Genomic DNA, 18,409 nt, shown 5'->3' with positions numbered 1-18,409 from the left:
CTTGTCTTGTTTCTCATCTAATTTCCTTTGCATAACCCCATCAGGACAAGCGGCAGGTACCCCAGTTCTAAAGACAAACCCTCTCACCTTTGGTCCCTCTGCCCCACGTCTCAGAGATGTTTGGTCCAAGCCCACAGCCGGCCACTGCCATGCCTTTATGAAGGCTTCTGGCTCCTCTCATATAACTTAATGGGCTAAATGGGGAACAGATTCTATATGATTAATTAATTAGGGTCCTACTAGGAAGGATAATAATATCAGAACTTAAATAAGACTGCAAGGCCTAGCAGCCAGCCCATAAAAGAAAATCCAAGCTAGCACAATTAGACGTTCAAGACGGAAGGAGCTTGCGGGTAGACAAGGGTCTGACTACCTGGCTTGGCTCAGTCCAAGATCAGCCCGAGTCCTAATCCCCACAACTCACAAGATCGAAGGAAAGTTCCCACAAGTTGCCCTCCCACCTCTACCCGTGCCCCATGACACACCTGCCCACACATACACACAAAGTAAAAAAGTATAAATGATGGATGGATTGTTTATGAGATTCAAAGCCAGCCTAGGTAACTTTTTTTTTTTTTTTTTTTGAGACAAGGTTTCTCTTTGTAGCCCTGACTGTCCTGGAACTCGCTCCACAGACCAGGATGGCCTTGAACTCTGAGATCCACCCGTCTCTGCCTCCTAAATGCTGGGATTAAGATGTGTGCCACTACCACCGGCCTAGGTAACCATTTAAAACAGTTCCTGCGTGTGATATGCATGTGTGTGAGCACAAGCTTTATCCACTGAGTCACCCTTAAGGGGCTGTGGATGTAGCTCAATGGTGGAATACTTGCCTAGTATTGCGGAGGCCTCGGATTCAGTCTTCAGTATCAGGGGGAAGAGGGCCCGGGGTGGGGTGCCGGGGGTGGGGGGGAGCTGGCCCTGCACTTTCCATCTCTAGAGCGCATGTCAAAGGAGAAAAGAAGGCCTGAGTGTGGTGATGACACACACCTTTAATCCCAGCACTGGGAGGGCAGTGGCAGGTAGATCTCTGTGAGTTCGAGGCCAGTCTTGTCGACACTGTTACAGAATACCTCAAAAGTACCAAAAGGAGAAGGAAAAGAAGGAGAGGCCACCCCTGGGGAGGAAGAAGCAGCCATATCTCTGTAAGTTCGAGACCAGCCTGATCTACATAGTGAGACTCCAAACCAAAAAGAAAAAAGAAAAAGAAGACAAAGAAAGGAAGGAAGGAAGAAGAAGAAAAGGAAGGAAGCAAGCAAGGAAAGGAAGGAGGGAGAGAGAGAGGGAGAAGCCTAGCCCACAGTTATACATCCCTGGGGCTCACCGGCCAGTCAGTCTCATCTACTAGTCAAGTTCTAAGCCAATAAGAAAACCAGTCATGGGGCCATAGAGGCTGCTCAGTGGTTAGGAGCCCTTTCAGAAGTCCTGGGTTCAATTCCCAGTAACCACATGACAGCCCACAACTGTCTGCAACTCCAGTTCCAGGGGATCCAACATCCTCACATAGACATACACATGGGCAATACACAGAAAATAAACAAATCTTTAAGAAAAAGAAAACCAGGGCTGGGGATTTAGCTCAGTGGTAGAGCGCTTACCTAGGTCCCCAGCTCCGAAAAAAAGAACCAAAAAAAAAAAAAAAAGAAAGAAAGAAAAAGAAAACCAATCACACATAAATAAATAAATAAAACTGTCAAACGGGGTGGCACATCTAAGGTTACCCTCTCCCCTCCAAATGCACATGCACTCCAAAAACACACAAGTATTACACACACACTAAAAACAATTGCAAAGAACTTTGCTAAGTGTGGCCTAACACATTTTATTAGCAAAACCTTTTTTCTTTTTTCTTTGCACTTTGAACCTGCAGCCTCACCTCAAGTCCTTTCACAGAAAACATATACTTTTTTTTTTCCAGACCTGCTTTTACTGTGTAGCCCAGGCTGGCCTTCTGCCTCAGCCTCTTTCCAAGTGTTAGAATTACAAGCACCACCACTATGCTAAGCTTCCTCCCCCCTCCTCCCCCTGCCATGAACAGACTAGTATCCCTGGGCCTTGAATTTAATTTTATTTTATTTTATTGTCATTTGGTTTTTTGAGACAAGGTTTCTCTGTGCAGCCCGCTGTCCTGGAACTCCCTCTGTAGATCGGGCTAACCTTGAACTTTGAGATCTGCTTGCTTCTGCCTCCTAAATGCTGAGAGTAAAGTGCACCGCCATCACCTGAGCAGGCCCAGAATTTTTTTTTAATAAATATGAATTATAATTCCAATAAGCATTATCTTAGTTTGTCATGAACAAGCAAGGAGTTATGATTGGCAGATGAAAACATCTTCATCTCCGTCTGTAGTTCCAGTCCAATCTCCCTGACCTCCATGTTAGAACGGAAGCCGGGACCCAGCCCGTATTATAGCCATAGTCCTAAATCTATGTGTGCTTCTTATAAAGAACCAGACAGGGTTGGGGATTTAGCTCAGTGGTAGAGCGCTTGCCTAGGAAGCGCAAGGCCCTGGGTTCGATCCCCAGCTCCGAAAAAATAAAAAATAAAGAACCAGACAGCAACTGAACAGCCATTGCAGGCCACCATCCATCAAACCACTCATGAAAGCAGCTCTAGACAACATGCAAATGTGCCTGATCCTGTGCCAATAAAACTTTATTTACACAAACAAGCCATGTGCCAGATTTGGCCCACGACTCTATGCTTCCATGAATCTACTGGGTTAGGGGTCACTTTCTTTAATAACTAGGACTTTCTCTACATAAACCTCACGTCATGATTCACCGGGGTCATTTTAGACACGAGGAAAGATCTAGAATAGAGATACTTGAGACAGGGGCATTGCAGCGCCTCTTAGTCGCAACACGTGACCCTATACCTGCCCTCTCTGGATCACAGGAACGCTTCAAACGAGATCTGTGGGAGCAGCAAAATGTCCAGATTTCAGATCCCAGTGAGCAAAGCATCTGCCCCAAGCCGTCTGGATGGAGCCTGAGAACTACTTCTAACAAATCCCCAAAGGATGCCTCAGCAGTTACAGGTCCACGCAGAAAACTGCCCGGCTGTGTGGAGGTCGAAATCCTAAATGTCTGCTGCCACCTAGTGGACAGATGCGGGCAGCACCTCCTCAAACAATCCCTTACTTTCTGAAGGGTATCCAAAAAACCACACATCTTTTTGTCCTGGAGAAGAATCCGTTCTTAAGGCCAATCTGTCGTCTGTATTCTTGGGATTCCATCACAGAACTCCAAGCTCCTTGAAAGAAACGAGGTGTCACGTTATTTACAATAATATGGCAGTGATTTTAAATCAACTTAAACCAGAAACAGACTATTTTCCACCAGGGGGAAAAACATCTTAAATATCTAAGTAGAAGCGAACTGCTGCTGGCATTGCTCTCTGGCCAGTCTCCCATCACCAGATGCTCGTACCTCTTCTAAAGAGCAAATGCACGCCCTGCTCCTCCAGCCCGTGCCAGCAACCCACCCCTGACCTGGTGCAGCCCAGGAGACTTACAGACTTTTTCTGCACACACAGAACAGCAGCAGTGTCAAAGGACCCTGTTGGACAGTGACTGCAAATGTCTGCCTCAGAGAGCAGGAAAGCAAAACCGAGGTGGTAGCCTGGGGATGCAGCTTGCTTAGCATAAAGGAAGCCATAAGATCCACACATTGCCTAAACTGGGCTTAGTGGTGGAATCCCAGCATTCCAGAGGTGGGGGCAAGGAGATCAGGAATTCAAGGTCATCTTCACCTTCACAGAGGGAGTTCAAGACCAGCCTAGGGTGCATGAAAACCTGTCTATGACTGAAAGAAACTGTCAAAATTTCGTTTTCAAGTCACACCTGCATTCGCCTAAGTCTGTCCCTGGTTCCACTGTGCACCCAAAATTCCCTTCAGAGGACTTTGACTTTTCCCTCTGAACATTGCATTCTGATCTAGCCATGGTGTCCCATGCCTGTAATGCCTCCCGGGGCTCAAGCAAGAAGATCACAGGCTACATGGCAAGACACTGTCTCAAAAGGGCTGCGGAGAGGGCCTGGGGAAATAGCTCAGTCAGGAACGTGTTTACCATGCAAGCATGGAGTTCTGAGCCCCAGGATCTATACTTAAAAGCTGGACACAGTGGCCTGTGTGTGTTTATAACCCCAACAGTGCTGGGGTTCCTGGGGCTCGATGGCAGACCAGCCCGGTGTAACTGGTGAGTTCCAGGCCAAATGAGAGGCCCTGTCTCAAAAGACAAGATGGAGGAGTTGGGGAAGGCACGTCAGCAATAAAAGTCATTGTCACAAAAGTGGAGGACCAGAATCTGGATCCTCCAGCATGAACGTAAAATATCCCGTGGGCTCAGCAAGCTGCCTGTAACGCCAGCCCCTGAGGCCAGGAGGCAGGGCATCTCTGGGGTAAGCTGCTACAGAGTAGCTCTGTGGGCTCCAAGGCTTGACTGAGAAACTCTGCCTCAGTGAATGAAATGGAAGGGAAATGGAGGGAGACGCTCTCATTAACCTTGAGCCTCTACACATGTGTGCTGTCACACACATGAGAACGCATATCCATACACACATCATGCACACACACACACACACACACACACACACACACACACACACAAACTATATTCAGCCAAAGTGCAATTACTCACTCCCTCTTGCCTATCCCTGTCAAGATCCCGGTCCCTAACCCCAGCCTGCACCAAATAAAGGAACACACAGCCACCCACAGCAGATGACTTGGACTCCCTGCTTGGCTGCTGCTGGAGTTTTGTCAGGATGGAGAAGCATTAGAGCCACGCTACAAAGGATGGCGTGGCACCAGGAGAACAGAGATGACAGGGACCAACCGGAACAGTTTTTTGATGCCAGCAGTTTATATTTGATCTCCAGATGCAAGGCAGCTGACAGCTAATTAGCTCCGCTCAGATCTCCACCGGGCCCCCATCCTGCACACATGAGGCAGGCATGCCAGTGTGAACACGTGTCTGCCTGGGGTTGTGCTTTGATGGATAACGCTCTGGAATGAACACACTTGGAAGCCCTGGGATCTGGAGTCCTGGCGCGTGGGACCTGCGTGGTGTGGTCTTTCTCCGTCAGGCTTGATCCCAGAGCAAGTGATGAGGGGATAGATATTCTGTACTGAGGGGATGAACCCGTCTGTCCTAGCCATGGGAGGGGACGCCGCCCAGCTTTGAGTTTCAGTGGAGGAGAACCTGTTAACCGCCAGCCTCAGTGATCCAGAGCTACTGGGCATGTGCTGCGAAGCCGATGATGAAAACCGGGTTGCAGTGTGTTCTCTAGAGAGCTGCGTAGGAGGGGTTGGGAAAATTCTCAGAGCAGGCACTAGACTGCCCAGCAGATGTGGTGGCCACCACGCCTTCCTCGTCTCCCTGCCGGATGGCTCCCAAGTTCCAGTTTGGAGGGATTTCAGGAGCATGGAACCCGCTCCGCAAAGGTCTCAGGATGACAATGGTGCCTTCCCCTCCCCGACCTCCCACTCCCCACCCCACGCAGGCTAGGCGGTGTTCACAGCATCCTTGACAGTCTGTTCTGCAGAAACTGAAATCTTCCAGACATAGAATCAGGGTGGGGTCATAAAATGACTCCTGAAAACCCTCTGCAGAGCCCTGATAGATAACGCTCTGGAGTGAACACACTTAGAAGCCCTGGGATCTGGAGCCCTGGCGCGTGGGACCTGCATGCTGGTGCGTGGGACCTGCGTGGTTCTCAGCCCCATATCATGTAAGTTCCTGGGCCATGGTTGATCTCCAGCTGAGGCATTTGCAGCCACCCCAAACGCCATGATTGTCTGGGAAAGGTGACCCACGCAGGCTGCCTTCCCCTGAAGTGAGCCTCAACTTTGAGCTTGGCCACAAGACTAGTTCGGGATCGAGCTGCTTTAGTGACTCAAGAAGGGGATTTGAGATGAGCCTGTAACTTCATGCTGTGAGCTTGTCTTGCAGTCTATGGACCACTCTGTGGGTTTAGCAAGCCTAAAGCCATGCGCCACGGAGCCCAGCTTTCACCAGCACACTCCACCACCTATGGCTCCCCAAATAGCTGCTGCTCCCTGAAAGTCAGATACCAAAAAGCTGTACAGGACACCCCTTTGGAGACAGCCCAACCCATCTCCCTCTTCCTCTAACTCATGAAGATAATATGCCTAGTCAGCACAAATTATACATTAAAGAAAAACACGACCAATATGATTCAGCTGGGGAATGCCCAACTAGAAAGAGGGAGTGGCCCTAAGTCCTTGAGGGCCTTAGCAAACCATTGAGCCAGTCAAAGAACTAGTCAGTAAATCAGTCACTGAGCAGCCTCCATAAACAGACCCTCTGTGGGCCCAGACAGAACCATTCCTAGCAGGTCTCCACCAGTTACCATGTAGCTCAGGTTGACCTGGAAGTCATGGCAATCCTCCTGCCTCTCAATTTTAAAATTATGAGAGTACCCACTCATGATTTATTAAATTTCTGTGTGTGTGTAATGAACAAACTCATGTCACAACATACATGCGTAGGTCAGAGGACAACTTTCAAGTTGAGAACGTATTTATTGGAGCTGAAGAATAGCTCTGAGGTTGGGTGCATTGACTGCTCTTCCAGAGGTCCTGAGTTCCTTTTTTCTTCTTTTTTTTTTTTTTTTTTTTTTTTTTTTTTTTTTTTTTCAGAGCTGAGGACCGAACCCAGGGCCTTGTGCTTGCTAGGCAAGAGCTCTACCACTGAGCTAAATCCCCAACCCCGAGGTCCTGAGTTCCAATCCCAGCAACCACATGGTGGCTCACAACCATCTGTAATGGGATCTGATGCCCTCTTCTGGTATGTCTGAAGACAGCTACAGTGTACTCATATAGAATAAATAAATAAATCTTTTAGAGAGAGAGGAGAGAGAGAGAGAGAGAGAGAGAGAGAGAGAGAGAGAGAGAGGGAGAATATAATGTATTTGTTTCCTTCTTCTACCACACGGAGCCCAGGCTTGGTGGCAAACACCTTTACCCAGTGAGACATCTTGCTGGCCTGTTGACTTTCAATACAAATCTTTTACAAATACTAAATCTGCCTACCCTTGTCCTTTTTCTTTAAATTAGCCAAGCCCTGAATGAGACAGGAGGATTACCACGAGTTCAAGGGCAACCTGAGATACACAGTGAGTTCCAAGCCAGCTGGGTACATAGGAAAAGACTCTATCTCGGGATTTTCAACATATGAAACAATGGAATTATTTTCACTCTTTTTTGAGACAGGAACTCGCATATATTAGGCTAGCCTCATGTAGCTGAAGGTGACCTCGGGGTTGGTAGAGCGCTTGCCTAGGAAGTGCAAGGCCCTGGGTTCGGTCCCCAGCTCCGGAAAAAAAAAAAAGAAAGAAACTAAGGAAAAGACTCTATCTCAAAAATTAAATGGGCTGGGCATGGTGGTGCACACCTTTATTCCCAACTTTCAGAAGGGGGAGGCAGGGGGATCTCTGTGAATTTAAGGCTAGCCTGGTTTACATACCAAATTCAGACCAGCTAAACTAGATGATGATGATGATGGTGGTGGTGGTGGTGGTGGTGGTGGTGGTGGTGGTGGTGGTGATGGAAGAGGAGGAAGAGGAGGAGGATAAGGAAGAGAATGAAAAAGAGGAGGAGGAGGAGAAAGAGGAGGGGGAGGGGAGGAGGGGAGAGGAAAAGGAAGAGGAGGAAGAGGAGGAGGAGGAAGAAGAGAAGGAGGAAGAGGAGGGGAGGAGGGGAGGAAGAGGAGGAGAAGAATTAATGAATTAATGCCAGCCCCTTCCCCCAGTAGCAGAAGCAGTTCCTCCAAGTCTGACCAGTGTCAGCCAGCCAGGGCCTCTCATCCTCATCCTGGGGGAGCAGACACAGCTGCTGTGGTGAAAAGCAGCTCCACTGAACCCAACCTGACTTTGGACTCATGCACCTCTGCCTGTACCTGCAGGTGCTTTGTCTAGATGTAGCAGATTTTTATTTATCCATTCATTGATGGATGGATTTTTTATTGTTTATGCTTTTAGTATCATGTTACTGTGAACATTCACATACAAGTTTTTGTGCAGCGGTATGATTTAATGAACTGGATAATGTTCTAACTAGGAAGGGAATTGCTACATTATATGCTAATCCTACATTTACCCAATTGAAGAACATCTCCACTATAGTGTTTAGGGTTATTATGCTTTTACAACCTCCCAAAATGCTTTTCTTTTTGGCATTTTACTTTTAGACTTATTTAATTTTTTAATTATGTCTATACGTGTATATATGTGTCAGTCTGTGAATATTTGAGTACAGGTGTCCTCAGAGTCCAGAAAAAAAGCGTTGGAGCCCCTGGAGCAGAAGTTACAGGTGACTATGAGTTGTTGGACATGGGAACTGAACTTGAGAAGGGAGAGGGGAAATCCTGGAGTGTCTAGGAGAGTGGGAAGAAATAGTTGGGGTGCACATAACCAAGATGCATTGTTTACATGTATGGAGCTGCTGTCAAGGAATAAATGCAAGAAACATATTCCATTAAAAACTGTTTAAGGGTTGGGGATTTAGCTCAGTGGTAGAGCGCTTGCCTAGCAAACATAAGGCCCTGGGTTTGGTCCCCAGCTCCGAAAAAAAAAAGAAAAGAAAAGAAAACTGTTTAAATGCAATAAAAACATAAATATTTATTTGTTTGTTTATTTATTTATTGTATGCCTGTGTCTGAGAATGTGTAGAGATCAGAGAACAACTTTCTGGAATTGGTTCTCTCCCACCATGCCAGTCCTGGGACTCAAATTCAGGTTGTCTCTTGGTAGAAGTGCATTTTCCCCTTGAGTACAGAGAGACATTTCCCCTTTTTTCCTCTCTCTCTCTCTCTCTCTCTCTCTCTCTCTCTCTCTCTCTCTCTGTCTCTCTCTGTCTCTCTCTCTGTCTCTCTCTCTGTCTCTCTCTCTGTCTCTCTCTCTGTCTCTCTCTCTGTCTCTCTCTCTGTCTCTCTCTCTGTCTCTCTCTCCCACACACAACACACACACAGACACACACACAGACACACACACATGTACACACACACTCAAATATACACTCAGATAGTCACACTCACACAGACACAATCTCCCTCTACACTAAACACACACTCATACACACAATCACCCCTGCAATAAAATCCACACCCACACAGACACTCATGCAGTCATACACATTCTCACACAAACCCATGCACATTCTCACACACATAAATACATATGCAGTGAGGAGCCCAGAGGCTGAATATCTTTACTGAGTGCTCTCAGATCTGTCAACATCCTCCATTTTCCAGATCTCTTTTTAATGAAAAATATAGAATTCCAAAGGCTGATGGACTCTTCGATATGTTGAGTCCAGCTGTTCTAGGACCAACTCTTTTAATATCTGCAACCTTTTTTTAAAAGGGCCATTGCGGGGCTAGAAAGATGGCTCAGTGGTTAAGAGCACTGAGTGCTCTTCCAGAGGTCCTGAGTTCAAATCCCAGCAACCACATGGTGGCTCACAACCATCTGTAATGGGATCTGATGCCCTCTTCTGGTGTGTCTGAGGACAGCTACAGTGTACTTATATACATAAAATAAATAAATAAATCTTTTAAAAAGGGGGGGGGCATTGCTCTACCCAAACATGCTTTCGAGTTAACCGTTCTAGTGGCAGGCAGTAGGCATCTATCAGCAGTGGCTCCCCTATCTAAGTTTGGAGAACCAACCTCTGCTGTGCCCTGTTTTGGACAGCCTGAACAATCTGTAACCATCTTTGATAACATTTTTTTAGCATCTTTCTTAGGAATGTCTCCTCTTTTACAGCTTGTCTCTGACATCGGAGGAATGCTAATCTGCACCTCCTACTGTTGCAATAAAACTCGTCTCCATAAATGCATGACCATGTCTGCCACATATGGCTTTTATTTTCCTACCTGACCTTCTGCTCCTATGCATTTAATCCATTTTAGACTTTGATTACCTGAGACAACGTCCCAATTCGAGGAGCCGTGTAAACAGCCATTGAAGTGACCAAGCTGAATTCCAGGAATCCTGGGAAATCACCATTACATCTGCTCCTGTATCCACTAAGACTTTGATCTCAATACCTTCTAACTGTAATTTTTCTTAATTTATTCTTTTATGTTATGAGTACACTGATGCTGTCTTCAGACACACCAGAAGAGGGCATCAGATCCCATTACAGATGGTTGTGAGCCGCCATGTGGTTGCTGGGAATTGAACTCAGAACCTCTGGAAGATCAGTCAGTGCTCTTAACCACTGAACCATCTCTCCAGCCCCCTAACTGTAATTTTAATGTTGGTCTCTTATCGTTTATAGCACTGTGCCAAACTATCTAGGTTTTGGTATCTTTACAATCTCTTGCTCTACTTTTATGTATGCATGACCTTTTTAAAGATGTATTTTGTGCATGTGTATATTTATCTTAGCTTTTTTTTTTTCCGGAGCTGGGGACCGAACCCAGGGCCTTCTGCTTGCTAGGCAAGCGCTCTACCACTGAGCTAAATCCCCAACCCCAGTATCTTAGGTATGTGACTATGCACTTCATGCCCTCCAGAAGAGGGCGCCAGATCTCTTTACAGATGATTGTGAGTCACCATGTGGTTGCTGGAAATTGAACTCCAACCTCTGGAAAAGCAGCCTGTGCTCTTAACCTGCTAAGCCATCTTCCCCAGAGAACACTCTTAATATTAACCGCCTCCATGATGTCAAAATATAGCTGATATGTGGGCAATGGTCTGTCCGGATTCCCTTCTGTCCAGGTTTTTAGGCCCTACTAGCAAGGACGGTCTCCACTGCTGATAACTAAATAAGTCACAACTTATGACCTTGTGGTAACAGCTCCCTCAGCCAAGGTCCTTGTCATTTTCCGTAACATATTAACTCTTTCCTCTCCGGACACTGCCTTCAGCTTAAACCTAATCTTCCACTTACTATAAATTGTTAAAAATGATTAAAACAGCTGATGCCGTTAGAAGTGCATGCTGATAGGAGCCTGATATAGCTGAATCCTGAGAGGCTCTGCCAGAGCATGACAAATACAGAGGTGAATGCTAGCAGCCAACCATTGAACTGAGAACGGGGTCCCCATTGGAGGAGTTAGAGAAAGCATTGAAGGAGCTGAAGGGGCTTGCAACCCCATAAGAACAACAATACCAACCAACCAGAGCTCCCAGGGATTAAATCACTACTCAAAGAGTACACATGGACAGAACCATGGCTCCAGCTGCATATGTAGCAGAGGATGGCTTTGTGGGGCACCAATGGAAGGAGAAACCCTTGGTCCTGCCATGCCTGGACCCCCCAGTGTAGGAGAATGTCAGGACAGTGAGGTGGGGAGGGGTGGGTGGTTGGGGAGGGGGAACACCCTCATAGAAGAAGGGGAGGGGGGATGGGAGAGGGGGTTTATGGACAGGAAACCAGGAAAAGGGATAACATTTGAAATGTAAGTAAAAAAAAATCCAATAAAAATTATTAAAACTGAAGACAGTGTTTGTCTATTTAGATATACTTCAGATAGATGAGTGGTCCTCAGACACTTCAGAGATCTACAGAGTATGGCATTTAAAATGTTTGATTAAAAAAAAAAAGCGGTCGATTCCTCTGTCTCCTGTGTGAGATACGTGTCGACCCAGGATCCCGCTAAGACCCGGGATCTCGTTAATAAAGCTACCTCGTGCTTTTACTTCAAAAAAAAAAAAAAAGCTTTTTGTAATAGAAACTCATTGGCTCCTGACAGCACCCTTGATCTCTTCCAAAGATGGGCACGAAAGAACCTCCACATGAAACTTGCTTCAGATGTGGCAAAGATGGCCGCTGGACAGTGGGAAGTTGACCGACTCACTTTGCCTAGACAAGGTGGGACAGTCCCCCTAACCTCCTGCTCCACAAAAGAAAGTCTGTCAGATTTTCTAGGCCTGAGAGCCAAAAGTGGATGCTCCACTGACCACAGAGGAACCTCGGGTGAGTGATGTCCAGGTAGCCGGTAAGTCTGCCATTTTTAATACACTCAGAAGTGGCTTCCTCTGCACCTCCTGCTCATTCAGGTGAAATTTATCCTTCTCAGGTCTCTGGGGTGTCTGAGGATCCTTTTAACAGTAGAAACCAAGGCTTCAGCTGCCTTACCAGGCTGCTTCTTGTGTAAATCTCAGACCTCAAACCTCATTCTCCTGGGGCTGCCAGTACCAGGCCTAGACACAATTTATCTGATTTCTAGACTCAAGGGGGGAAAAGCATTTCAATATAACTTTTTGCTCTACCTTTATCTAAAAGAGCTCACTTCGCTATAACTGCTCCTGATGACCAGTCACCTACGTGTCACGGTAAACAGCTGAGTGAAAAGAGATAAGGACCTTATTTATATGGGGCCTGAGGATATAAAAAGCTTAAATTCTAAGGATCTAAGAAAGTTGTTTTAGAGTCAAAAAGGCATTTTAAAAATTGATAAATACAAATTATTAAGATTAGGGGACCTAAGGGGTTGGGGATTTAGCTCAGTGGTACAGCGCTTACCCAAGGCCCTGGGTTCAGTCCCCAGCTCCGAAAAAAAGAAAAGAAAAAAGAAAAGATTAGAGAGCCTAAGAAGATGTTTTAAGTTGATAAATGCAAGTTAAAAAAGTCGGGGGACGGGCTGGAGAGATGGCTCAGTGGTTAAGAGCACCCGACTACTCTTCCAGAGGTCCTGAGTTCAATTCCCAGCAACCACATGGTGGTTCACAACCATCTGTAAAGAGATCCGATGCCCTCTTCTGATGTGTCTGAAGACAGCTACAGTGTACTTATATATAATAAATGAATAAATCTTTAAAAAAAAAAAAAAAAGGTCGGGGGGACATGAAAGCTTAAATGGTAATAAAAAACGATTTAAAGTAAATGGAAGAGGGGCTGGAGAGATGGCTCAGCGGTTAAGAGCACTGACTGCTCTTCCAGAGGTCCTGAGTTCAATTCCCAGCAACCACATGGTGGCTCACAACCATCTATAAAGAGATCCAATGCCCTCTTCTGGTGTATCTGAAGACAGCTACAGTGTACTCATATGTAATAAATGAATAAATTTTTTAAAAAAAAGTAAATGGAGGGGCTGGGGATTTAGCTCAGTGGTAGAGCACTTACCTAGGAAGCGCAAGGCCCTGGGTTCGGTCCCCAGCTCCGAAAAAAAGAACCAAAAAAAAAAAAGTAAATGGAAGAAATAAAACATGCTTCACATTCCTTCCCATGGCTATGCCACTGTTCTATTAAGACTTCGAATTTGTAATGTAGTCAATAAAACTTTAAACATTAATTCATCAATAACATTAACAATAACAACAATCTGATAAGGTATCAGTCTAACTCTCATGAAACTTTCCACTAATACGATCCACTATTATCCTAGCCACAAGCTCAAGATGTTAAATTTCCTCTGGTTGCTTTCTAAGTAAGGACTTTAAAAATGTCTCACATTGTTGGGGATTTAGCTCAGTGGTAGAGCGCTTGCCTAGGAAGCGCAAGGCCCTGGGTTCGGTCCCCAGCTCCGAAAAAGAAAAAGAAAAAAGAAAAAAAAAGAACCAAAAAAAAAAATGTCTCACATTAAAAATGTATGTCTAGTTTGCCCGGAAACCGGGAAAGGGAATAACACTTGAAATGTATATAAGAAATACTCAAGTTAATAAAAAAAAAAATGTATGTCTAGGAGCTGGAGAGATGGCTCAATGGTTAAGAGCACTGACTGCTCTTCCAGAGATCCTGAGTTCAATTCCCAGCAACTGCATGGTGGCTCACAACCATCTGTAATAGGATTCAATGCCCTCTTCTGGTGTATCTGAAGACAGCAACAGTATATTCACATATATAAAAGAAAAATCTTTTTTAATGTATGTCACATATATATACATACACATATATACATATATATACATATGTGTGTACACACACACACACACACACACACACATATACAGTCTTCTAGATAGAGGAAAGAAGCCCCTTCATGGTCTGTAATCATACTAAGAAGTCAAGATCCTTCTGTTCCAGGGAAGGATTTTCGTCCCTGAGCTCACCTTAAAGATGTTCATGCTTTTAACACAAAATCCTTTCCCTAGCCTCTACTATGACACAAAGCTATGTCTACTGCCTTTTCTACAATGTGGGCTCCAGTACAGATTACAAACAGAGGTAACCCTAACGTGTCTAAAACGTATCTCTTTTTGTAAAGTTAATAAGATTATTTTTTTTAACTTTATTATTTTATGTATATGAGTACGTTGTTTCTCTCTTCAGACACACCAGAAGAGGGCATTAGATCTCATTACGGATGGCTGTGAGCCACCATGTGGTTGCTGGGAATTGAACTCAGGACCTCTGGAAGAGCAGTCAGTGCTCTTAACCGCTGAGACATCTCTCCAGCCCAGTTAATAAGATTCTTAAAAGTTTCAATGGCCCTACAAAACTAGAGGGCCCATATCCTCCTCATGACTGGTCAGGGTGACACCTGCATGTTCCTGGGGATAGTCACTCCACAAGAACTCTGCCAATATAACCAGGGCACATGTCTGTTCCCTTCTGGCAGCCTTCACTCTTCACGTGGTAACCCCGTTGTTAGGGTCAAAGATACCAATCTGTTTGTTTGTTTGTTTTGTTTTTTTCTTCCTAGCACCTTGCCTTCTCCTCTTCCTCCAGGAACAGGATACAGGAAGTTTCCCAAGTAATGGTCACCCAAATGCTTCTGCACCCGTACCTCCCACTGAGCACGCACCCACACCTCTCGCCCCACACCATTCCTCTGCAGCAGGAAATAGTCAGATCTGAATCGGTGCCCTTATACTCAAAGGTTGGGATATTTGCTTGGAACGCCTGCTCATCCGCTGTACAAGCTAAGAAAACCCTGTTTGTTCTCTCCTCTCTCCCTACCCGCAAAGAGAAAACTCCAAGCTTACAGTTTCTGCTTGAGTTTCCTGCAGCTCACCCATGAGTGCCTGCCCAGGAGCTCAGCATCTTTTACCTTTCATCTTTTATTAATTATGAAAGATTAGGTCTTATAACTTAGGCTTGTTCTTAACTAGCTACTATAATTAACCCATCTATTCTAATCCACTTTTGCAACATGGCCCGTTTCCTCTCTCAATCTGTCCAGGTTCCTACACGTCCCACTCACGCCACTGCACCTGACTCTTTCCCAGAATTCCTCTCTCTCTCTCTCTCTCTCTCTCTCTCTCTCTCTCTCTCTCTCTCTCTCTCTCTCTCTCTCTCTCTCCTGATGTCCCGCCTGTCCTCTCCTGCTTTGCTATAGGCTGTTTGGCTCTTTATTAAACCAATCCGAAGAGACGGAGAAGATGTTTACAAAATACCGAGACAGGTGAAGCGTGGTAAGAATACCCAGTCCGGCTAGCACTCAGCTCTCTGCTGGCACAGAAGTACACATTGGAATAATACAAAGACAACCTTTGCACAGTACAAAAGAAGATAACCCCAGCAAGGATGGAGAGGTAAAAGTGCTTACTGTGCCAGCCTGAAGACCTGACTTCAATCCCCAGGACTCACTAAAAGTGGAAGCAGAGAAGCTATTAAGTTGTCCTCTAATACAAACTTACACAGGCTTGCAGACATATTTTCATTTAAAATGATAACGAATAATATTAATAAGGCCTGGAATTATGTCTCAATACAAGAGTGCTTGCCTGCCATATATGAAGCCCTAGGTTCAGCCCCTAATCCTTAATACTGCCAGAAATATAGGACGGTGCTGACAGTGGTGGTGGTGGTGGTGGTGGTGGTGGTGGTAGTGGAGGTTTGAATTTGGGGAGAAACAGGTATATTTGTTTCCTTAAGGTAGGCTCTGGCTATGTAGTCCAGGTTAGCCTTAAACTCACAGTCCTCTTGCTTCAGCACCCCACTCCAATGCCGAAAGGTATTGTCCTATCAGGCTGTTTGTATTTGAGGACCTGATCTAATGGTTCTTTTAAGCAAAAAGTCAGTGGACCTCTAGTCCTCAGGTCTCTGGGTTTTGTCCTACCTCATTTCTCAGAAAATTAACTGACTAGCTGGTTTGGAAAGAAGCAGCAGGGCTAGCCTTGTCTAAACCACAAGTCTTTGCCTCTCTGAACATTCTGAAGCCTCAGACTGGTGGAAAGAAGAAGAATCTCTCTCTCTCTCTCTCTCTCTCTCTCTCTCTCTCTCTCTCTCTCTCTCTCCCTCCCTCCCCCCCCCTCTCTCTCACACACACACACACACACACACACACACACTTGTGAGAGGGCACACGTGTGTGGAGGTTGGAGAACTTTCTGAAGTCATTTCTCTGTTTTCACTCAAGTCCCCTCAATCAGCAAGCTGGTGCTTTTATTACTGAGCCATTCACAACCTACTTGGGCCAGGAGCCTGGCATCGGTGCAAGCACCCACCAAAGTCTAACCCTCCCAGCCACCCTGTGGTGTACGTCTTGCTAACACTCTTTCGAGATATAGAGAAACTGAAGCATCCAGCAGTTGCCCGACCATTGAGAACCCGACCATTGGTACCCACTCCAAATGTCTACTGAGGCCTAAACCACAGAGAAAATGTCAGGAGATAACGAAATGCTGAGGGCTGGGGAGGTCATAAGGGCGGAACTCTGGTGTCCCTGTAAGAAGTTAATGAATGCCAGGTAGTGGTGGTGTACTCCTTTAATCCCAGCTCTTGGGAAGCAGAGGCAGAGGCAGGGAAATCTCTATGAGTTCAAGACCAGCCTGGTCTACAGAGCATGTTTCAGGACAGCCAGGACTACACAAAGAAACCCTGTCTTGAAATACCCAGGGGTTGGGGAGGAGAAGCGGTTGAAAAGCCAGGAGTGTATGGAAGCCCAGCTGAAGACTAAGTAGAAACATCACACAGCCCATTCTCAGCCCCATAGTGAGTTCAAGGCCAGCTTGGTCTACCTGAGACAGGACAGGAGGCTTTGCCAGAAACCAAACCTCCAGTGGTTTGAACCAGAATGGCCCCATTGGCTCACATCTTTGAATACTTGGTCCCCAGGTGGTGCAACTGTTTCTGAAGGATTAGGAGGTTCAGCCGTACTGGAGCTGTGTCTCTGGAGGTCTATGGGAGCCATGTTTGTTCAAACCACCACACACACACAACAACTACAGATGAGGCAATGGTAAAGGCAGATGCCTGTTGTCCAGGACTCTTAGCTTTGTGTGGAAGGTCACCCACACTCTCCAATACACTCCCAATGTATGCATTCAATACATTTTGGTTTTCACCACATTTCATTGGTTGAGCCTGGGTTGAAAGGGCTCAGGCTCTTAGCCTAGATTTAGCGAGGGCTGCTACGAGGACAGGAGGGGTAGGGGACACTTCTTTAGAGAAGCAGTGGCTATGGAGTCCGAGGTGCTAAGATCACCTTTGCTACCATATCCCCACCTTCGCTCCGATTGCTGTCTGTGAAACCTTCCTCCCCCAAACAGGACATCCCGACAGGATGTTTCCTTCCTTCCCTGGGCGCTCAATACCTTCACATCCACCCTGCCACACAGCTTGTCCAGAAGAGCAATGTGCTAACACAAACTGCCGACAGAAATAAAAGGCTGGACCTGGCAGTTTATTCCTGGAATACCATCAGCATTGGAGAGGCAGAGGCAGGAGGATCACAAGACTTCAAAGTACCGCACTAGGGAGGGTGCTGAGGGAGGGAGTTAGGGAGATGGCTCAGTGGAGAAAGCTCTTTGCCATTGAAGTGAGCAGACCTCAGCACCCCCAGAACCCATGCAAGGCCAGACACAGTAGTGCACATCCCTTCTGTCATCCGGGCATGCCTAAGATGAGGCAGAGCGCTCAGGCCAGCTAGCCTGGCGTCCATGGAAGGTGAGGACTGACCTCCACTCACACACTAAGTAAATCTGGGCATGGTGGTGCACACCTGTAATCCTAGCACTTGGAAGGATCAGGGATTCAAGACCACCTTCAGCTCACAGGTCAGGGTCAGCAGCACCCACTGCAGCTCTAAAGGGAAAGCGGGGGGGGGGAGGAGCACTGTTAATTTTAACAAGAACAAATCATCAGCACCGTCTTCGATCATTACAAGAACTCTGTGCAGATGGCAGAATCATGCCCCGCGGCCCCACCCCACACCTGGGATTGAAACAAAAGCATGTTCACATAATATAATTGGGTTTTTAAAGAAACCAAAATTTGGGCCGGAGAGATGGCTCAGTGGTTAAGAGCACTGACTGCTCTTCCAAAGGTCCTGAGTTCAATTCCCAGCAACCACATGGTGGCTCACAACCATCTATAATGGGATCTGATGCCCTCTTCTGGTGTCTCTGAAGATAGCAGCAGTGTACTTATGTAGAATAAATAAATCTTCAAAAGAAAAAGTTTAATAAGTCATAGCAACTGTCCAGAGAGAAGGTTCCTCTCTGCTGTGCCCTTAACACTGAGCCATCCCTCCAGCCCCCAACTCTTTC

Source organism: Rattus norvegicus, chromosome 5, assembly GCF_021556685.1.
Source record: "Rattus norvegicus strain SHRSP/BbbUtx chromosome 5, alternate assembly SHRSP_T2T, whole genome shotgun sequence".
Taxonomy (NCBI): domain Eukaryota; kingdom Metazoa; phylum Chordata; class Mammalia; order Rodentia; family Muridae; genus Rattus; species Rattus norvegicus.
This window is presented reverse-complemented; position numbering follows the sequence as displayed.